We start from the raw sequence: 24,329 nt of genomic DNA, 5'->3' as shown, positions 1-24,329 counted from the left end.
ATTAGATTCTCAGAGTCTAAAACTAGAGGAAATAGATTAAAGGTGATAGGGGAAATATTTAAAGGGGACCTGAGTGGCAAACTTTTCCACACAGAGGATAGTCGGTATATGCCAGAGGAAGTAGTACAGGTGGGTACAAATACAGCATTTAAAAACATTTAGCCAGGTGCATGGATAGGAAAGGTTTCGAGGGATATGGGCCAAATATAGGAAAAAGGGACTAGCTCGAGAAGGCATCTTGGTCAGCGTGGACAAGTTGGGCCAAAGGGCCTGTCTTCATGCTGTATAACTCTATGAGAAGCAGGACAGTATTGGGCAAATCAGCCCCTCAAGCCTATTCCATGATTCAGTAAGACTATGGATAATCCAATCTTGACCTCAATGCCACTTTTCTCGCACTCTGCCCATGCTCCTTGACTCCCTTGTAATTTTAAATGTCTGCCAATCTCCACCGTGAATGGCCTCCACAGTTCTCTGGGAGAAAGAATTTGAAAGAGTCATAGCCCTCTGAGAGAAGAAATTCCTCTTCCTTTCCATTTAAAATGGGCAACCTCTTATTCTAAAACTATGCCTCCCATTCTATATACTCCCAGTAGGAAACATCACCTTAGCATTTATCCTGTCAATCCCCTTCAAAATCCTATATGTTTCAATAAGTCCTCATTCTTCTTTATTCTAATGAGCTAGGCTTAAACTTTTCAATTTTTCTTCATACATCAACTCCTTCATCCTAGGAATCAACCTTCAGTACAAGTATATAATTCTTTAAATATGGACACTAAAACTGTAGGCAGTGCTCCACATCCTGTCTCACTAGCACCCTATAAAGATGCATCAAAAGTTCCACACTTTGAATACTTTGTATCCCTACAATTAAGGCTGAAATTCCGCTTGCCTCGCTAATGACTTGCTTCACCTGCATGCTAACTTTTTGCATTTGACATACCAGAAACCCCAGATCCTTTTGTACTACAACATTTTGCAGTCTCACTCTATTTATATAATAGTTTGCATTTTTATTCTTCCATCCAAAGTGTATAGATTTCTCATATTAAATTCTCTCTTGCCCACTTAAGGAATCTATCGGGAAAAGACTATTTTAGATCTTGTTTTGTGCAATAAAAAGAGTTAATTGATAATCTTGTTGTAAAGATTACATTGATCTTCAAAGTACGCTAAATCCTCAATATTTGCAAGGGATAGGGGCAGAGATTTCCCATGAATTACAAAAAAACACAGATACCTCTAAGGCCGCTGGCAGTAACACTAAGGCAGCAATGACATAAAGTGGTTAATCCCTCCATAGATATTACAATTTCGATGTAAGTTTCAACTTGTAAGTTTCAGCTTGTCGAAACAAATGCAGTTTGCTTTTTATTTATGACAGTCTTACAAGGAGGAAATTGCCTTCAGCCTTTTTCTGACTATCCACAGCAGCAGGTAGTTAGTGCCTACAAACAGCAGAGTTGTCAGCACATTCTTGACCCCCAGCTCCATCCTCAAACCTACCCACTTTTCTGACTCTTGGTGTTTCTGACCCCAACCCTACCTCTGGCCACACATTGGGTCCACATTCCGGACCCTGGCTCAGTCCATAAACATACCTGTGTTCCTGCCCCCACCCCCTACCCCACTCCTGTTCCCAGCCCTGAGCCCAATCACAGCTCCGGCTCCAGACTACCCGGCCCACAGTCCGGACCCTGGCTCCATCTGCACACAAGGCCCACCTCTCTTCTCCTCCTTATACTGGCCATCTCCCCTCTCCACTGTACTACACCACTGCAAAGTCTCTTCAAGGTATGCCGACTTTGAAGAAGTTTTCGTACTCTGTCCGACGGAAGTTCTGTGAGACCACTTCTCACTGCTCCCCCTCTGTTGTTTCCACTGCTCTCCAGCTCTTTGACCATCTTCTTACCAAGACTCACTCACCATTCCCCTTCTCTTCTATATACTGGCTATCTCACCTCTTCACTCCCCGTCCTGATGCAGGGTTTCGACCCGATACATCAACAATTCCTTTCCTCCCACGTATGCTGCTTGACCCACTGAGTTCCTCCAGCAGGTTGCTTGTTGCTGTTGATATGACTTGCCAGACAAGGTATTGAATGCAATCCATCTCATGGCAAACAGGATTCACTAGATGAGAGGGTTCTGAGGAATGTTTACCAACACTCCCAATAATACACAGCTGGCCTCACTGGATCTGCAGATAGTAAGTCGGTGGTAAATGAGGACTTGGTGTTCTTCAATCTGAAACTAGGGCCTTAACTCCAAACAAACAAAACGAGGGCATCACTGCGGCACAACTAGTGGGGCTGCTACCTCGTAACTTCAGTAACCCGGATTCGATCCTGTGCTCCGGTGTTGTTCGTGTGGTGTTTGCATGTTCTCCCATGACCATGTGGATTGCTCCCAGGTGCTGCAGTTGCCTCTAACATCCCAACGCCAATGTGTAGCGGACTGTAGAATCTGAGGGGAGCTGATGGGAATGTGGAGAGAATGGATTACAGGGAAAATTAGCAGGGAATGGGATTGCTCTGTAAATCAGCATAGACTCCATGAGCCAAAATTACCTCAATCTATGTCATAAGGAAATATGAAGATATGGAATGCTGGGGTCCATTTGGAAAATGAAAGGTATGATGGTGGACAGGCAGTTAAAGAATTAACATATCAGTTGCAAAAAAAAAGCAAGAAGAAAAGTGGACCATCAAAGGCTGACAGGAAAAATTAAAAGGTGTATTAAATCCAAGGAAGAGGCTTATAAATTTGCCCGGTATAATAGCCCCGAGGATTAGAAGCATTTCAGAACTCAGCACAGGAGGATCAAAAAATTGACTAAGAAAGGCAAGAAACATAAAAATGGACTTGCAAGAGATTCTATAGTTATCTAAAAAGAAAAATACTAGAAAAGCCTATTGTAATTCCCAGCAGATAGAGACAGGAGAACTTATAAAGAGGAATAAGGAAATAGCAGATGATTTAAACAATTACTGTGTGGCTGCCTTCAAGAAGGACAGAAGAAACCTGCCAAGTGGGACTATTGCCACATGTTGGACCCGTTTTCCTCTATTGGGAGGGCTCAGCAAGTACTCTTGTGTTTGAGGGGAGGGAAGAGATCCACCAGTCTTCTTATGATTGGGGAGCTGGGAAGGGATTAGGTTGTCTTCATATTGGGAATACTGGGAGGGACAATCAGGTTGTTTCGTTGTGTTAAGGAGGAAGGAAAGATTTGGTCTTTTTTCTTGCATTGAGGTGGGGTTGGTGAGAGAGAAAAGATTAGCTAGGCTTCTTGTGTGTGGAGGGAAAGGATCAGACAGCTTTTCTATGTTTGGAACGTTGAAGGGGTTGGCCGGTCATATTCTGTTTCAGGAGAGAAGGGGTGGTCAGTCTTCTTGATTTTTTGGCTGCCTGAGATCAGCCATTCTCATATTTTCCCTATTTCCTTATGATGTAGAATGAGCCCTTTCAGCCCTCCAGGTCTATACTGGACCTCAAAGCAATCCTGTCAATCCTATTCCCCCACATATTTCCCTATAACCTACAATCTCATGCCCATTATCACATGTCCCAATTCTCCTACCATCTACCTACAATAGGGATAATGTGCAGGAGCCAATTCACCTAACAACAAGTATTTCTTTATGTTGGGGAAGGAAAGGGAAAAGCTAATTGTCTAATATTGGCAGTAGAAAAGGGATCAGTCAGTCGTCTTGTTTTGGCAGGGTGAGGAAGTGATTCCAGTCCATCTTCTTGTGTGGATGAGGAGAGAATCGGGCTGGCTTTTATGTGGTGGGGAGGTGGGTGGGAATTGGCTACCCATGTGCAAAGGGGAATGGATGCAGTCAGGGAGATGATCCTGTGGAATGTTGAATCAGAAAGATAAAGTCAGTCAGGCAGATATTTCGTGAGTGGTGAAGGAGCCAACTGGGGGTTAATCATGGAGACGATTGTGGGGATGGGTCTGTAGTGATTAGACTAGGAACTGACTTGGGTCAGGGCCAATATAGATAAGGAGCTTTAATTAACTCCAAAGCCTCAACCCTTTTATAATGATTTGGTTTGGTTTTGAGGTACGCTATTAATCAAATTACAATTTCTGAGCCTTTGTTGGTGAGCCTGAAGCCACAACATCCCTCTTCAATGCTATAATAGGGTAACGTTGCCAGTGACTCAGTTTCTACCTTCTAACTCCTTCCTGAATTATAAATTCTCATTTATCCCTTCATTGCTATTTTATCTTGGTCCCTTGTGATAACTTGTGCTTACAACCCACCAATTTTATTTACCATGCTACATGCATTTTCTTACATTCACTGCAAGCCCACCTTGGACTGTAAGGATTGTCCTCTTCCAGAAACTTAAAAACAAAAACCTAAGCTAATACTTAAGTTGAAGGATTGCTGCATTGTTGGAATTGTTATCCTTTAGATATGAAGTTAGATTGAAGCCCGACACACAAAAGAAATCAAGGCACTGTTTTGAAGAAGAGTGGGGGAATTATTCCTGGTGTTCATGCCAATATTTTCCCCTCAATCAGCATTTCAAAAAATGCATATTATTCAGTTATTGTCACACTGTTATTTTTGGGAACTTGAAGTGTGCAAAACAGTTGCTGCATTTTCTACCTCACCATAACAACCTCTCTTTAATTGACTGGAAAACATTTTAGAATGTGAAAGGTACTATATAAATGCAAGGCTTTCATCTTTCAACCACCCGCCTTTACTAAAGTCCTGTGCTCACCTTGTTTCTCTTCTCTCATGTTTTGTCCTAGTGCCGAATGAGTTTGAAGCAGATTTGGGTCATGTGTTTCATTGGAGGTTACAAGGAAAAGTTCACAGGAAGGGTTCAGAATGAGGTTCTTATTTAAAAGAGAGAACAGGAAATGGATATCTGAAGTCTAGTGCACCATATTCCCACAGAGAATAATAATGAGGTACAGAATGAAATAACTATTCATGTCACTTTGTTATCGTGCCTGATCTACATTCCCTCCCATGGAAAGTCAGTGTTTACAGTCCATTTATAATAAATTAGTGCCAACGTATCAGATCTGCAGACTGCCAAATAAGTGAAGTGCAATTATGGGAAGTAGAGATTGGAAGAGAGGATTAAAAGGAAAATGTTTTGAGGCTAATTCCTTATAATGGTTCTGAAATTGTTGCCATCCTCAGAAAGACAAATGACTGGGAACAATGTGGTAATTAAAAAGGCAAGAAAAAGGTCATGTGGTGGTGCAATTTATTGTTACAGTAAAATCAGCTACTGTCCAGTTCCTTCCCACCTGCTGATTTCCTGATCTTTTAACACACAGTTGTGGGAAAGACACCAAACAAGTAAATGGTTCCTCTAATTATGATTATCTTATTTGGTAGGAAGGTATCGACAGTTGTGCTTTCTAAAGCACTAACTCATCAATAACCAGCTCACCAATGCTCAAAACCACTTTTCTCAAAATCACTTGGCCCAAGACCGTGTCACACTCAAAGTCTAAACATGGTCAGAAGAACTAAATTCATGCGCTAAGGTCTGAGTGAGTACCTGTGAGATTAAGGCACCAATTGATTATGACAGCAAGGAGCCTCAGTGAATCAAAAGAAAACATTCCATTTGTAGAGTCCTACACTGAGGTTTTATGATGCAGGAGAAGTCTACTACGCTGTCTTGCCTATTCCTGTTGAGGAGGGGGCCATTCAGCTTTATCCCATCTTCCAGCATTTTATTCCATACCCCTGAAGGTCACAGCTCTCCAATACACATATACACTTAAGTTTGATAATGGTTTTTGACCACTCTGACAAGGGAAATAAATCCTTCCCATATGCACTATCTAAGCCCTTCATCATTTTATTTACTTCCTCACAATCTCCTTGGCTTCAGCCTTTCCAAACTTTTCTCATAACTAAGATTTTCCAGTCCTGGCAACATCCTTACAAATCTCCTCTGCACTCTCTCCAGTGCAATCATTGTGAAGAGGGCTGTAAAGTATCTATTAAGAACCATACTACCTCTGCTTTAATACATAGTTTACAATTTGGTCCCTAATAGATCCTGCTCATTCCCCTTGCTCCATATGTAGTTCTAAAACATTTCTGGGTTTTCTTTGATTTTACTTGTCAGTGTTTTTTTCAGTTACCTGTAAGAATATGTGTCAGTCTTCATCTTTATGTGTGATCAGTGTATATGTGTGCTATTGGACCAAGACCTCACTCTGGTGTACAACAGCCACCCCACACTAAAAAAAAATCAAGAATAGGCATCGTCAGGTCTTCAGAATTGCAGTGGAAGAAACTCAACATTGATCCAGAAGGGCTAGCTAAGGAGAAAGACACTTTCTGTACTCTTCTAGGTTTTCTCCAAAGTTAAGGACTCAGCATCTAACATAAGCATCCCTATTTTACAAAGGATATACAGCACAGAAACAGGCTCTTCAACCCAACCAGTCCATACTCCACTCAAGCTTCTTCCCATCTTTCCTTATCCAAATCTATCAGAGAACTTTCTACTTCCTTCCCAAAAATCTAATGTCGTCCCTCATGCAACATCTTTCCACATTCATCTGCACTTCCCCTATTTCCTTATTGCTATCTCTTTTTCATCTCTTTCCTAACTCCTTAGAATCTGCCTGCAGGACCTCAGTCCTTTTCTTTTTATGCCTCTGGTACTGATATGGATCACAACCTTAAGCTGTTCATCCTCCCCATCTGGATTGTTCTATAGCTGCTCAGTTATAGCTTTGACCGTGGCAAAAACGTACTCTGTTCTTGGTTCTGGTTTCACTAATTAGGGGAAACCTCTGCTCATCAATATTAAGAACTGAATATTGCTAAGAAAGCAAGATGCCCTCATTGCCTCCTAAACTAGAGTCATAGAATCATACAGCATAGAAATGGGCCCTTCAGCTCACCACATCCATGCCAATCTTTTTGCCCATCTACACTGATCCCATTTGCCCGCATGAGGTCCCTATCCTTCTATGCTTTGCCTCTTTACATGCCTGTCCAACTGTCTCTTAAATGCAGAGACTGTATCTGACTCCACCACCTCCTCTGACAGTGAGTTCCAGATATCAACCATTCTGTGTAAAAAGAAAATTCCCCTCAAATCCTCTTTAAAACTCTTTCCCTTCACCTTAAACCTAAGTCCTTTTGTTTTTGATACCCTTACTACGGGAAAAAGATTCTGACTGTCTGCCCTACTAATCTTGGTGCCTCTACTCATCTGACTAACTACCTGCCTGAACGTTTTTGTCTGTCTGGCTGACACCCAGTCTCTCTCTTCCTGCACACTCATAAACTGTAGGTCTCCTGAAATGTGTTATCCAAAAAACACCAAGCCTCTTTGGTGGCCCATGGTGACATCATCTGTTGCACAACCTCCAGAAGCCAAAGCTTGAGCTTCTCCACTTCATGAGACTTTTTATACCTGTGGTTGCCTTGCTCCTATATGACACGGGATATGCATTCCATGGGTCTGAGGTGCCTTCCAGGCTTCTACTTATTTGGTTAACCTGCTTGGCAGAAATAAAAATGGAACTTAAAAACAAAAACACTCACCAGTGACCCACCAGTCAGCTCCAATTCCTTGTGCTGACTTCAATTACCTTTTAGCCTTCATTTTTCATACTCCTTTTCTGTTTTTTTTAACCCATTCTTTTATCCCCATTGTCCTTTGCCCAATTACCTTCAGCTGCTTTGACAATGATCTGCCCTCCATCATAGGTCAAAAGTAGGGACGTTTGGTGATGATTGCACAATGTCCCACCATAGTGTCTAGCATTGTCCAGCAAATTCAGTTTACACATACAACATGTGGAAGAATGCACTGGATAGAACAAAGGGTATAGCCCACGACCAAATGCCAGCTATAGTACATATGGTCTGCATAACACCATAGTCATTCCAATGGCCATGCTATTACATGAGTACCTACAGGGCATTGTGGAAGATTGCCCATTGTGTTTTATATACAGAAAGACATACCCAACTGGGCTAAACACTGTCTTATCGCCATTCACCAACCACCACTAAAGTGATGCAAGGAAAATTAGGAGATACCTCTTCATAATAAAGTGCTCACCAAGACTCATTCAGATTCATCTTGATTCAGGAATGGCTAAAAGAACCGAAAGCAAAGGGGAGGTTAAAGTAATTACCCACAACATGGAGATACTATTAGACTACACATGACACCAAAATATCTTCAAAAGGCTATCCATGTCAAGTGGAAAACATGCCTGTAGTTGAAATTATACTTATTGCAAAGAAAGGTGGTTGCAATTGTCTAAGTACTTCAATACACTCCCCTGTTGTCATTTTACAAATTCCTTGGAGAAGACTCCTTGATTAAGTCATTTCCAGCTGCTTCATCAATGATCTACTCCTCATTATAAAAGAACTGTTCACTTATGATTCCATGGTGTTCACCTTTATTCACAGTTCATCTGTTAATAAAACAGCTAACAGCAATTTAGAGCAGGACCTGGAGAATATCCAGACTTAGGCTGTCAAGTCCTGGGTAATATTCATGCCACATAAGTCTAGGTAATGGCCATCTTGAAGAAGAGAAACACCAGGCTTCTCCCCTTAACCTTCAATGTTATCACTATTGCCAAGGTCTCACATCAACATCTTGGGATCACCATTTATCAGAAGCTTAACTCATAACCAATCATTTAAATAATGTTTCTAGAAATATAATATTTATCCATCAAAGGCTCTGCAATATCCTTAGAAAACAATTAAATCCAGAAATGTGTATTTTACTAAGAAGATAATCAATGTGTACGTACAAGGTGAAGATTTATTTTTCATTAAATGGAATTATAAATTTGTTTTGTAATAAATGAATCCTATAATGCAAAAATGACTGCTGGAATGGTATACCTTTTGGTCAGAAGGTACCATATATAGAAGAAAAGGCAAGCATTTTTAATATTAGACTAACAAAGTAATCTTTTGCAATTTCATATTTCTGTGCATACATATCATTAAAATAACAGAGGTACTTTTGGCATAAACACAGCTTCTAAAGTAATGTGCTATACAGTTAATTAAACACTGCTGTTAAGAAAGAGCACAGAAAGGATATCAGCATATGTGCAAGTTGATGGGATAATGGTTAAGTGCAGAGTGACAAAGGACAAGTAGTTTGAATAGATGTTGCTGTACCTTATATTAAAGAAACAATACCATTTTCTATTTGGTGCATTATTTTCCGCAACCAAAGTTTATGAGTCATAGCTATCAACAGATAATTTATTGCATCCATCAATATTAACAGCAATTTACAAAACCTTGGCTGGTATGGTTAAAAAACAAATTAACATAATGAGTGGAGATTTATTTTCAAAGAGCAATAAACCAAGACAGGTAGTGTGCTGCAGTTTTTTTCTCTAGATTTCTAGTTCCTTTAATGATAACTCTCAAAGGCTTTATCAATAAAATCATGAATGTACTATTCTTAATGAGATTTTGATGTTATCAGAACAGTTTTCAAAAAGGAAATGAGAATTTTCTATTCATTAAAGCCAGCAGTGGTTGCACAGTTGTTGTGTTTGCAAGTTCAGAGTATAACTCTCTTTTATGGGATATTTATCTATGTGTAAGGTACCATTTAATTCCAAGTTTTTGTTGTATTCTGCTCCAACCACAAGCTCAACTCAGCATTCTCCCTCAAGCATTCAAGTGATTTGATTTTCTGCACCAGCATCCTAGTACTTCACAAGGATGAGACTGATGTAATGGGAATCTTGTGTAACATAGATCCATATTTACTTAGAATTGGGCTGAAACTATCCAATGCTCTTCTTTTGCTTAGAATCATTGCAAACATAGGAGATGAGAGATTTTCAATCAATCCACAGGTGCTTCTGGTGATGCAGCATACTTACATTCTGGGAGGTTTTACAATAAAATAGGAGCATGTACATTTTCTTATATGATTCTACAAATTCCTCTCAAAAATTGGGGGGAGGATATCCCCTTACTTCATTCTAAACCATAATTCTATCACCAGAACTCTGGCATTGTCAAATGTTTGCTCATTCAGGGTAATTACATTTGCCATGAGGGAAATCTGTAAAGAAAAAAGGAGGAAACAAAATAAATATTAGAGAGAAATTAGTTACATAAATTTTGTCAAAGAAGCTCCACATTTGTGAAAATTGATCGGCAAATTCTAAATGCCAAATATATGTTGAGATGTACAAGATGCATGGGGAATATTGTGATGAAAATAGTACATTTTTCTAGGCTTCACTCCCTATCCAGATAAAAGTAAATTAGATAAGCATCTTTTCATGAACAGAATGCCACTCTAAATGTACCAAGGGGATTGGGTCTGTGGGGCAGATGGTGGGAATCTAAATGGCCAAATCCAACTCGTACAGGAACTGAAATTCAATGTTTTTGGCAATAAACCAAGGAAGAATAAATTTTTGATTCAATGTGGGTAGGGATGTATTCATCACTATTAAGTTAATGCTAATGTTGCGCTTTAATTTTGATTTTTAATACAAATTTATTTACATTAAGTTATAAAACTCATGATGCATATAAGGCAATAATTCATAATTCCAGTAGGGGTCAGTGCTAAGCAAAATGGTTTCTTATGTTCTGAGATTTTGTGACTAACGAACGATACTTGAACAACATACATTTGGGTGATCAATTACATGAGTTACTGTGCTAGTCAGCATAATCATTTACATGCTTTAGATACTGTCTGGGAAGGAACTCAGCAAAGCCTGGCTTGTGACCTTTTAAACGCCTGGGTCTGTTTAAAGTGACAGAGAAAAATTAGAAGCATGCAAACCGGTTACTTGGGAAATTCTCAATTGATGATTAAGTAATCTACATCCGTTGCCTACAGCCACTTTGCCACCCACAACTACTCACTTGTACTACTCTCTAGGGCAGCCTAGTAGCACTTGCGCTAGAGCCAGTATCTATGGAGTGTGAAGCGAGCAGCTGAGGCCAATAGCGAGCATTGATTCAGAAAGCTATTTCTGATTCTGAGTTGTAAGTATACTATTTAAACAGATAAGCGTGAGGAACACAAAGCTTCTTGTATTTGTAGCACAATAATGTGGTAAAATGTTCCAAGGAATGTTATCAAACTCTGTTTGACACCAGACCACAAGACTGGTGACAGCTTGGTCATGGAGCTGTCTTTCAAGAAGCATCTTAACACTGGAGAAATAGCAGTATAGTAAAATCTAAGGAGAAAACTTGATTGCTAATGCTCAAGGCAGCTATAGGATAGACAACAATGGCGGAGGGGTTAAAATTGTGGATGTACAACATTCCTAGTGAAGGAGCTAGGGGTCACGGAACTGGAAACATTTACAAAGATAAGGAGAGGTGAGGGAATGATGTGATATGAAAGCAGAGATGAGAATTTTAAAGTTGAGGTGCTGCCAAAGTAGATTAGTGAACATAGGGATGGTATGTGAACAGTAATTTCTGTGAGTTAGGGTGTAGGCTTCAGATATTGGATATTCCAAAATTTATGGAGGTCGTTAGCCAGAAGGGCATTGCAATAGTCCAGTGTAGATGTAACAAATGCTAGGTGAGAAATGGAGAGAATGGGGTGGAGTTGTGGAGGATAGTACCTTAGAATTCCAAGACGTTTCTGAAATAGTGGTTTGGAAGACAAGAGCAGTATCCAATAGGACTTTATACACCCCAAACAGATCTGACAATGAATTGCAACACTGATCATCAACTATAGATATTCAATCTATATTGTTTGAATAAAAGGGACTGAAAGTGAGGGCAATACCAAGGTGATCGAACAGACTGAGAGACAGCAAAGATGTCAGTGATGGAGGAGGCAAGGGCGTGATTCAATTGCTTTGTGGTTACAGAAGGATCCTAGTGAATGATGAGCCATAGGCTAACTTATTGGGAATTTGAAAGTGTCATTGTGAGTACCAGTATTGGATGAGCAGATAGTTCTTTGAACTAAATGTTAGGAAAACGAAATGCATTGGGGCAGATTAGCTGCCCCAAGGTTACTAGTCTCTTCCAGCAGGTTCAGGCTGTGGTCTTCCTTGGCAGCCCCAGCTCCAAGTACATCAGCAAGGTGCAGAGCAGCACAATACATCTCTTATTGCAGTGACAAGACTAGCACTGAAAGCAATGAGACACTGGAACACCCTCACCCTCAAGCCAGTTCACTGGCTCTCAAACCTGCCATTCAAATTAAAGTATGTGAACGTCAATCACAACCTGCCAGAAATTAAAAATAATGTTAAAAAAGTTAAATTATTTTAAAAAATGAACTGTTAAAGGGGTAAAACTAAACATATACAGACTTAAATGAGCTCCTTAAAACCCAACAAAGATCTTAACTTACCAGCAGCTACTCTCAGTAATTTCAATTTGCCCACTGTACTTGTGCTGGGATAACCTGGTTCAGGTTCAGTGCGTTATATCCTGGAGTAGGAAGTGGAGTACCTGTGCAAATTCACATTCTTCCATGAGGTTCTGTGAGGACTCCAACTGTGTAGCAAAGAGGTCCTCCAGCAAGCTGCTTTGCTGAGCAGAAGGCTGCACTACACCCTCCAATCAGGAATTGTTCAGTAATGACATGTGCACCAGCAGATCTGTCACGAAACTTGGTGAAAAATTTGTGCATTGTCTTAGCCACCATTCCTCTCCATTGTAACTGTCTGAGGCTGAACCAAATAATTTGTGACCTTAGCATCCTATTGGACCTAAAACTTTGCTTCTGACCATGAATATTCTACATCACTAAGAGCATCTACTACCACCTCCATGACATCACACAACTTTGGCTCTGCCTCAATTCACTTCCTGCTAAAAACCACAATGTGTAGACTTTTATCTCTAGGCTTGACCACTCCCTTACTCTCAGACTGCCCTCCCACTCTCTATAAAGATGAGTGCAATTAAAATTCTGCTGCCCTCATCCTTACTCATAACATCCCCTTCACCCATCACTCTTGTATATTTTGGTATAAGTGGTTTCTGGTCCTACATGTTAAAATGCATAATTCTTCTAGATTCTTGCACGTCATTGATTTTAATCGGTTTATCATTGACAGCAGTGGCTGGCTCCTATGCTCTGAAATTCTTTATCTAAGCCTCTTTATTTCTCTACCCTTGTTTCCACTTTTCAAATACTCTATAAACTTAACTCTTTTTTTAACCTCCTCCTGTGAGTTGCTTTGTAATATGTTGATAAAGGCACTATGTAAATACAATTGTTGTTATTATGAGATGTGAAATAACAGATCGCAGAAGTGAAAGTGTTGAAAGAGGCTGTGGTAAAGAAGAGCTTTTTATCATTAGTATATTAGTGATTTCATGTTTTCAGATGGAAATGCCAACGGCAGAATGAGATGTTAATCTGTATGATTTTAGTACATGATTATTTACAGCATTGATATGAGGTATCTCAGTTTAATGAACATGTTAATTATGAAGTCTTTAGCAGCTTCCTGGAGCAAAGTGACAGAGAAAGCACCTTATCTCCAAAATGATACAAAAGTAACAAGTGTTGATCTCCATAAAACTTTTACCCTGATAATGTTCCCAGTTGGTGCTCCCCATTCCATCTCATGCTCAATTTCCATCATATGAGTCCTTACTGAAATACTGTAAACATTAAAACAGCCGTGCCTATAACACTGTGTATGTGTCGTACAAGTGTGGAACATTCTGGCAAAGGTGGAACACCAAAACATTTTCAAAGCCACAAGCCTGTCTGTTCTTGTTAATCGGTAGTTGTCCATAAGTAAGTGCAGCACAGAAATAAGCACTGAACTGGAAAGACATAAATAGGAGGCAGTATGATGATGTGCAGTTGGAGGGCCTGCTTTGCAAGAAATCTTAATGGCTGTTGGCTGCAGCCTTATCTGGACTAAATTACTGCCAAAATCATAAAAAGGTACTCTTCACCTTTGACAGTACAGCTATATACAGGCAGTCCCCGGGTTACGTTAGGGTTCTGTTCCTGAGAACTCACCATAAACTGATTTTTCCTTAAGTCAGTGCAGGTCAGTGAGTGCAGAAGTGTTCGGCAAGAGGGACTTTGGTGCGATATGGGATGTGGACAGCAGAGTTTTGGTTTATCTCAATCCTACAGAAATGCTGTATTTTATACTATGTTTAATGATGTAAAATGTCCCTGGGTGTATACAGCTACTGTCAACCTGTTCTTTAATGCATTAAAAAAAGATTTGTTATTGATATTAATGCAGTAGATTTCTACAAGCCCACAAAACCATGTTTCACAAAAATCATATTAAATTGGATTTGGAACTGGAAACTATTATCAGAATAAAACTTCCCCATATTGTTGTACAGTATCCATTCATTAGGCTATATAACTACCCATATTGTATTGCTCTGCATACATTTCCTATCATTCTTTTATTCCATTGAGCATCTTCTATGTTCACACCAACACTACCCATAATTAAACTAATGGAATGTATACTGTGTCCAGTTGTTAATGAATACTGGTTTGCATTTGTGTAACTAACTTTGCTATCTTGACAAACTCTTTGAACGGTTTTGGGAGAATTTGCGTGAAATTGGATTTCCATAAGTCAGGTCTTCCATAATCCAGGGAGCCCCTCTATTAGTGTAGAGCAGCTGGTCATTCATTCGTTCATTGTTGTCTGTCCTCTCTTCTCAGACACAACTTGGGAATTTAGAGAAAAGGGAAAGGGAATCTAGGTATCCTATATAGCATGTGGCTTAAGTACACACATTTCATATTTGGAGGGGGGGATACCCACAATACTGGTAAAGGTCAGCGTAATGGTTTCCAGGTCCTTTGCCTGAAGTAGGTTTGTGGCTCTGAATATTACAGAAATAGGAATGCTACACATAGAGTCATAGAGAGGTACCATACAGAAGCAAGCCCTTTGGCCCACCAAGTCCACGCTATCAACCACCAATTTACAGTAATCCCATTTTTATTCTTCTCTCATCCTTATCAACTCCCCCCAGACTACAAACTACCTAGATGCTCAGGGCAATTTACAGTAGCCAATTAACCTACCAACCTGCAGATCTTTGGGATGTGGAAGAAAACTGGAACACTCAGAGGAAGCTCACACTGTCACAGGGAGTACGTGCAAACTCCACGCAGACAGCAAACAAGGTCAGAATTGAACCCAGTGTTTGGCACTCCCAAATTGGACTACCCAGAATTCAGGTCAACTGCATAAGAATGTATGAAATAGGAGTAAGGGTAGGTTATACAGTCTCTCAAGCCTATTCTGTCATTCAATAAGATCGCAGCTGATCTGATCTTGGCTACGTTCCAATCTCTCCTGCCAGTTCCCCATAACCTTTAACTCCCCTATAGACCAAGATCGGTCTATTTCAGCCTTAAACTTAATCTTGCTTATCTCTGTCATAAATGGGCAACCCCTTGTTCTGAAACTATGCCCACTTATTGTGTACATTCCTCCAATGGGAAACATTTTCTGAGCATCTACCCTGTCAAATCCTATAAGAATTGTATATGTTTCAATAAGATACCCTTTCCCCTCTGTATTACAGGGTATAAAATTAAAACCTGGTGAACCAAGGCCAACATGATCCCAACCCAAGCACAAAGGCTTATCATTTAATCCAAATTCAGCCTGACCTGACTCAATCATTGACATAAATGTAACAATTTAAACATACTATTCACTTGCCGGTAATATTAAGCAAATCCTAACATGGATAAAGCAAAGCACAGAACAACCTGACTGAAACCAAGCCATATAGTCAGGTCAACTCAAAGTCAGGTTGGGTAGCTAGGCTCTGCTCTCTATCTCAGTGATCTATTCCAGGTCTATATCTGTACTTGTAGCATTCCCTTGATTATTCCAAAATTTAATCACTCCATTAGCCTTAAGCTGGGTCCTTGAGCTCTCGAAGTCCTTCTCTACACCTCTTTATCTTCATTTAATATCTTCCTTAAAACCTACCCTTTTTATGCAGCTTTTGATGTCTACTGTAACACCTTCTTAAGCAGTTCATTTTCAATTATTATTTGATAACACTGTTGTGAAACACCTTGGGATATTTTACTACATTGAAAACACAACATAATGGAAGTTATTGTTATTACTGCCAGGAAAACTGAGAAGACATTGATATATTAAAAAGAAAATTATGAAGCCTATCCCACGTTATGCATGAAGTGTCAAATTACTATTTTGTTCTTCTAATATAGTTTCTTCAGTCACAAAAGTGTTGCTTTCCTGAAAGGGTTAAAACCTCAATCTATGTGCTCCAATGTGACAAAAGAAAGAGATACAGTTGCATTCGTATGCAGTTCAATCACTTCAAATTGGCTAATTTAAGTAAAATGTGGAGCTCAGGGGGTGAGCTGAACGCCTCCAGAAATCCCAGATTTGCAGCTTGATTTCCCATAATGGCCTAAAGCACTTGTAAATCAGATTCAATTCCCCAGAACAAGCATCGCAATCTCATTGGCTGGGACCATAAACACAACTGAATGGACCACCCAAGCTGTAGGCTGTGACAGCTGCCTTTCCCCTGGGGTTCCTGTTGCTAACACACAATTTGCTCAGTGTGTGCCTCTGTTATTATCCTGGTTTATGTGATACTCATACACATAAACTTTGGACTGCGTTGAACAGAAATCAAAGCCTGATTGCAGAAAGAAAAGGCACAGGCAGGCCTTGGTGTTGATGTCAGAGCCATCAATAGCCATTTTTTTTTGCACGCACAAACATCTGTTTCTTCTATTTATGTCGTCGGGTCATGAACAGAAAGATTGATTAATTGGTTCAGTAAGTATTTCAATAGAATGTGAATTTGTGAGTAATGCAGTCCCATAAAACATATATAGAGCGAGAAATTTTAGAATGCTGATAAAATTTGCATAGTAGAATAACATGTTAACATTTAATCATGCAATTCTGTATCTGCATTAATGAGAAAATGGGGCAGGTGATGTACTTTATTGTCTTCTATCACTTGATAACTTCTCTCACTTTGACTGGGCTAAATATGAATGGGGCTGTCTTTCCCTTAAGACTTTGTCTCTTCTGTGCAAAGCACCTTACCTTAGTGCAGTAATACCACTATTGACCTGGCTGAGATTTTGAAAGCCTAGTATATGACTGAGGTCTACCACATGAACTTATGGTTTGAATCTGCTTGGAAGATTCATTTCTTATGTCCATTTATATTAAAATTATAAATACTTTATATCAAAAAAACACTTCCCTACATTTGAAGTCACTAGGACTAGACCAAAGTCCTCTATGACAAGAAACATTGATAAATATTTTTGAAAATATGGAAAGAGAAAGAAAGTTAAAAGGAACTAGGGATGTTATGAAGAATAAAGAATAAAAGATGAAAGGAGTCCAACTATAAAGTTTCTATAATGCTAGTTAAAGCATTTTATGCTCAACATTTGTAATAGCTGTTATGAATTACACTCTTAGGGATTATTTTAATAACCTATTTGCAGATCATTAAATTTTTATATTGTGGCTAGGTATGTTCCAAGTAAAAATGACCCAAGTTGTAATCTTAGTTAATGCTTTAAGATATTTAGTGAGGACTTTGGTATTTCCACATTTCATGGTCACTAATATAACTTTAAATTGCTCAAATTTTTGAAAACTAGGATGCTTTGAACATGATGACACCCAGTGGTGAAAAACAATTTACTTCTGAAAACTACATCGGTGTCAATTGTAAGAACAACAGCCTCAATGTGACATTTAGTTCATTGCATCGAGGACTGAACTGATTATGTTCAATCAGAGTTCCTGCTACAGAACTAAGCACAGGCAAATGATTGATGTGTAGCTGGTTGACACTTGCTGGAATCTGGTCAATGCTACTCTTAACTTGTTATGTCACCAGTTCCCCTGGTAGAATTCAACCTACCATATAGCTGAAGTGCAGACAAAACTTTGGCATATGCTTATAGCTCATCCTACACCTAGTTTGAAAGTGACTGATGCTGACTCTGAGCACCTGTTTTTCTTGACTGAAAGTCCTCTCTTTCATGGGAACAAAAAAAATCACAGTGTATAGAGTGTAATCTGAAGGGAGTGATCACTTTCCCTGGCAACTTGCACGATCGGCGACACCACCTCATCAGTAATTTAAAGGGTGACTTAGAACTGAGTAAATCCATAATCTGAAGCTCAGCCTATTTTGCAAAGTTAGCGTGAACGAGTAAAGTTCAGGATCTTCATCATATATTTGTCCAATGGCTATTTTAGCATCACACTATCTACTTTTTAAAAAAAAATGCTGGTTAGCATTCTGTGCAGCCCTCTTCACACCATTAACTGATTTAGCAATCATTTTTAAAACTTATTCATTCAAGACCTGAGTATTGCTGGCAAGACCAACATTTACTTTCCTTCCTTAATTGCCTTTGAGAAGGTGATGGTGAGCCATCTTCTTAAAGAGTTGCATTTCTTTTGGTGAAGTTACTGCCAGAGTGCTGTTGGGGACAAAGTTCCAGGATTTAGATCTGGTGACAATAAAGAAATAGCAATATATTTCCAGGCTGGGATGGTGTGTGAGTTGGATGGTAATGTGCTGCTCTCACTTGACCTAAAGCCCTTGTCCTTCTTGGTGGTAGAGGTCATGGCTTGGCAGATAACTGTGCAGAATTCTGAAGATGGCACACACTGCAGCCACGGTGCAGTGGTGAAGTGTGATTGAATATTTTGGATGATGGATGGGATGTCATTCACACAGACTGCTTTGTCCTGTTTGGTGTCAAGCTTTATGAGTGTTGTTGGAGTTATACTCGTTTAGGCAATTAGAGAGTATCCCATCACACTTCCGAGCTGTGCCTCATAAATGTTGGAAAGGCTTTGGTGTGTCAGGAGGTGACTCATTTGCTGCAGAATATCTAGCTTCAGATCTGCTCTCCTAGCCAAACAATTTATGTAGCTATTAGATAAGATAAGATCTTTATTAGTCACATGTACATTGAAACACACAGTGAGATACATCTTTTGCGTAGTGATTTTGGGGGGCAGCCTGCAAGTTTCGCCACACTTCCGGTGCCAACATAGCATGCCCATAACTTCCTAACCTGTATGTCTTTGGAATGTGGGAGGAAACCGGAGCACCCAGAGGAAACCCACACAGACACGGGGAGAACGTACAAACTCCTTACAGACAGTGGCCAGATTTGAACCCGGGTCTCTGGTGCTGTAAAGCATTATACTAACCATTATGCTCAATACAAAGTGAGAAAACCCATGCAAAAGTTTGGAATTATTGGCAGTCATGATTTAAATACGATAGTTAAAAGTGGATTCTATTCTTAAGATAACAAGTAGCTAAAACCAATCATGTAAGAAAAAGTTTTACAGGCCTTTGAGAATCAATTTAAAATTGTTTATTTTTTGGAGATTTTTAAGTTGTGGACCTGGCACACAGAATCACCTTTATGTGAGAAGAATCGTATTCACTCATTGTAGAGGTGCTTCTTTCTGCAAAGGGATTTGGACACATGGTCACTTTTGTGGTATTATGGTCTGATTGTAATCCTGCCTCCTGGACTGATAAACCAGGCAACATCCCTGCGGAGATCAGATGCAAATTTTACACTCCATCTCCATCTGAGTTATTGCTTTTATTTTCTCTTTTCCAATGAACCAAAAGGGATTGTCCCCTTTAGCTAAACCTGCAGGAAAGGGTGTACCACAGAATGTTCAGTGACCAGACAATTTTAATTAAAAATAACTGTTGTTACTGCTGTAGCTCCAGCAACAGACAGTTGCTTAAATTAATCATGTTAATTCAAAGTGTTCATTAAATAAACCAAAATAACCCACTTTGCTCACTTATTACTTATGGATTTGGCGCATTCGATTAAACAATATATATGACACAGAAGATACTTTGAGGATCAGGAAAGCAATGTGCCAATTAAAAAAAATACTGCTAGTTTTGAATCAAACGTCAGCATACAGAGGAACAACTTCTGTGAGGGGCAGTGTTGAAAGTCCTTGATGAATTGCACTTCATATGAAAATCAGGCAGCAGTGGCTTGTAAACCTTCATCTGGGGATGTCAGAAATGAAATAGTGTTACAGGAAAACACACCACAGGTCATTCGGGTACAGTTGAAATAGCTGTCACTGTTACATGGCGAACTAGAACATTTTGAGCAAGTAGTGTAAAAGGGGAGTGTTAACAAAACCCACCCAAAATCTCCCAGTCAGGCAATAATGCATCTTTAGTCCATCTGGTAATGAAATACACCTACTCACAATCCCACATTTAGTGGAACAACAAATAAAAGCCAATATAAAGTTCTGTGATTACATAGTGCCAATAGCAATTTTGACAGACATCCCCCAAAGGAATCTTTCTGTTGCAGGTTACTACCCAGGGGACACAAAGGGCTGGGCAGGACAATTTCCTGCTTGCAACCTTGTGGTCCCATTGGTGGTTTCCAGTGATAGTCTCTGAAGTCCTTTCAGCTCTTCACACAACAGCACATAAATCTTTCTTTTGCCTCAGGGAGTATATAAGCAGCTATGGAATGAAACCCAATGAACTTTGATGCAGTTTTGGGTGACCCAGATAATGGCTGTTATCAGGGACTACTGGATAACTGTACTGGGTGGTGCTGACTTGAGAATGGAAATGCTGCTAAATGTAATATTTACCTTTAAGACACAGCATCATATATCAATCAGAAGGTTATAGTGAAATTTAGCTGCCAGTGACATAAAATGGGGAAGGTGACCAGATCACAAATAGGGAAAGGAATTACTTTTGTATATTGTTTCTGCACTTTGTTACTTGTTTTGATGTCTGCAATATCTTGCTTATTGATGAAGACTTTTTCTAAAGCAAGGTAGAAATCTCTACTTATAATTTTATATTCAGATATTTATATAAAATCAACACATAATAAACTTATAAATGCTAGTTTGTTACAATATTTCCAAATCTAGCAAACAGTTGATTGAACTTTCCAATGCAAAGCATAGGTGGTACTTTTAGTAATTAGTCATTGAAGCAACATTTGTGGGAGGGTATTATCTTACAATAAGTCTTCTAACTTTTTTTGCAATGATTAAACAGCACAATAGTTAATTGTGAGATGTGTGATATGATGGTTAATTATTAAGATGAAATTAAGATTTTGGAATTTAACAAAATGAATGAATTATTTGTTTTTGATTGCAGTTAACATTTTTGTTGATTACTTAGTTGCTGAAATTAATGAGTTAACTAATATTGAACTGAGCCATACAGAGCAGTAAATCCTAACTTCGGTTCCTAATCTGTGCTGAGTTAGCTGTAATGCCACCTCTGATCTGAGCATAATGGTCGATCAGGAGAAGAAAATCAACTCTTGCTGTTGCTCCAGCTTGTCTACCAGTGGTCACTGTTTTAAAAGTGCATGTGTTAACATAGTGTGAGATGAGGATTGTGCTCATTTGTGATGTCAGTGTGAATAACTAGAAGATCATTCTTAGTGAAGTTCTGGAGAGTGACTGTCACCTGTTTAACTGATGGTCATTCCCAATTCCAATGCCATGTTAAATCCAGTGCCTTGTTAAATCCAATGCCTTGTTTGAACTGGCTGAAATAAATATATATTTAAAATATTCGAAGCATTATTAGCTGCAAATGCTATAAAGGATAGAACAGTTGAGGAATGCTGTGAATCAGATGAGTTAACAACAGACTTGTTGTTTATAGTGTAATAGGAACGTTTAATAAAAGGAGCTAGTGTGCCTAAACCTTTGGATTTACATTCCAGCTCACGTGCATACATAGTTTCTGTGTCTGTATAAAATGTATTGGGTATAAGAATAATACTCCATTTGCATCAAATGCTGTATAATTTGTGCGTGTTTGCATATATATCCATATAGTGCATCATGACATTGCTTTAATCCTCTTCTTAACCTTCCTTATTGCAACATTGCACCTTACTTACAACAAGACGCATATTGACCAATGCAAAACTGTTCAACCTTCTTCGCCTCTGCTTGGAACCAAAAGCCATCAACCTGTAGTACAGAGACAATGCACAGTTAGAAGCCAAACCTTAAATCCTCAGTAACTCATTCACTGAACTGTAGCAAAGAAATGGTTTTACACTAAACATCTGCAAGACAAAAGGTTTCCAACCAACTGGCCCCCTGCTGTATAACACCAACCCTGACAATAAAAATCCATCTTGAAACCCTGGAAAAAATGGATCACTTTCCATAAGTCAGGAGCCACCCCTCAGCAAAGGCTGATATTAATGAGAAAATTCACCATCACCTTCAGTATGCCATCAAAGACTTTGCCCATCTGAGAAAAGGTTCACTTGGCACTCTAATGTTCTACCAGATAGCAGTGATCCCTGCCTTCCTGTTTGTTTCAGAAACATTGAATATCTACAGCAGGTACCTCAAAGCACTGGGGAGGTACCACCAATACTGTGCCCATAAAATTCTCCAAATCCTTTGGCAGGAGAAGAAACATCAGCAGGAGAAGAAGCAAATAAGGCTGACGTCCCCAGCATCAAGACTCTAATTTCATTCTGCCAGGCCACACTGTCCCCATGCCTGACTTTAGACTCTTGAAACAAGCTCTCTGAGCATCACAGCAAGAAATCTCTGACAGTGAAAATGCTTCAAGGATGTTCTCAATGCCTCTTTGAGAGAATTAACATCTCAACAACATGTGAATCCCTGGCAGTGACCACTCAAAATGAAGAAGCAGTTGAGAAGGCACTGAACACCTTGAGCTTTTTTTTTATGGGAGGGCAAGGAGGCCAATCAAGGGGAAAACACTCTGCTGGTTGGAATCATACCTAGCACAATGGAAGATGGTTGTGGTAGCTGGAGGTCAATCATCTCAGCCACAGAAGTTCCTCAGGCTAGTGTCCTAGGCCCAACCATCTTCAGCTGCTTCATCAATGCAAGGTCAGAAGTAGGGGTGTTCACTGAAGATTGCACAATGTTCAGCACCATTTGCGACTCCACAGATAATGAAGCACTCCACATCTAAATGCAGCAACACAAGACCTGGATAATATCCAGGCCTGGGCTGATAGGAGCCAAGTAACTTTCTGCCACACAGGTCCCAGGCAATGACGATATCCAACAAGCGAAAATCCAGCTATCATCCCCTGACATTCAGGAGCATTACCATCACTGGATCCCCCATTATCAATATCCTGGGGGTTACCAGAAACTGAACTAGAGTAGCCCTATACACAATGTTGCTATTCCATGCCGTATTACTCTATTACTCTCTCTCCATAAGAGCAGATCAGAGGCTAGGAATCCTGTGGCAAGTAACTCACCTCCTAACTCCCCACCCCCTACGAGGCTCAAGTCAGGAGTGTGATCTAATTTTCTCCACTTGCCTGGATGAGGAAAGTATCAACAGTACTCAAGAACCTCAACACCATACAGGATATAGCAGCCCGCTTGACAGGCACGCCATCCACAACTATTCACTCACTCCACCCCTGACGCATAGTAGCAGTAGTTTGTACCACCTACAGGGTGCACTGCAGAAACTCACCAAGATTCCTGAGAGAGCACCTTCTAAACCCACGACCTCTCCCAGCTAGAAGGATGAGGGCAAAAGCACCCACCACCTGGAAGTTGCCCTCCAAGCCACACACCATCCTGACTTGGAAATATATTGTGGCTATACCCACAGCTCACAATCACATTCTCAAGGGCATTTAGGGATGGGCAATTAAATGCTGGCTCAGTCTGAGAAGCCCACGTCCCTTGAATGAATAAAAGCAAAAGTAATAGAAAGAGCATGGGATCTCTTGGTGCAACTACCCACCCTGTCAACCACCTTCTGCCCATCTGTGGCAGTCTGTGGACGTACGCAGGACTCATCAACCATCTCACAACCCACAGCACTGGAGTGGAAACAAATCATCGTTGACCCTAAGACCCTGCCTTAGAAGAATTCATACACAATACACAGGGCAAAAATTATAATTCTTACTTCACATCTCCAGATCATGAATTCTCAGTCTTCCTCAATCATGACACCAAGATTTTAAGAAAGGGAAAAAGAAGATCCCAGAAACTAGAAGTGCTTACATTCCAACAAATTTAAAACAAGTTAAGGATTTGGGTGTTTAAGCCTGATCATTGACAGTTAAATTCGGCTCAGCTTCGGTACAGCAAGTGTTAAGACTCGCTCTGCCGGAGCAGGGGAGCCTGTGTCGGTGGGTGGTCTGATTCTGTTAATTACATAGTGGAGTTTTTGTTTGAGTTTATGGGGAGGAGAATGCTAGCAGGAAACGGAAATACATGTAGCTGGCAATGACCCGCAGCCTGTTGAACT

General features: G+C 39.9%; 1 long non-coding RNA gene across 2 annotated transcripts; it reads right to left on the bottom strand.

Moving 5' to 3' along the window:
• Positions 1-8,833: 8,833 nt before the first annotated feature.
• LOC127568538 (uncharacterized) lies at positions 8,834-24,251 on the bottom strand. 2 transcript variants are annotated; one of them, XR_007956022.1, is made up of 3 exons: positions 23,985-24,251; positions 21,955-22,027; positions 8,834-10,080 (listed from the first exon to the last, which is right to left on the bottom strand). It is a non-coding gene; the product is annotated as an uncharacterized LOC127568538 (long non-coding RNA). The 2 variants fall into 2 exon arrangements; XR_007956023.1 differs by lacking the exon at positions 8,834-10,080 and adding an exon at positions 19,017-20,057.
• Between the last annotated feature and the right edge of the window lie 78 nt (positions 24,252-24,329).

The sequence above is a fragment of the Pristis pectinata genome, chromosome 3, assembly GCF_009764475.1.
Source record: "Pristis pectinata isolate sPriPec2 chromosome 3, sPriPec2.1.pri, whole genome shotgun sequence".
Taxonomy (NCBI): Eukaryota; Metazoa; Chordata; class Chondrichthyes; order Rhinopristiformes; family Pristidae; genus Pristis; species Pristis pectinata.
This window is presented reverse-complemented; position numbering and strand designations above follow the sequence as displayed.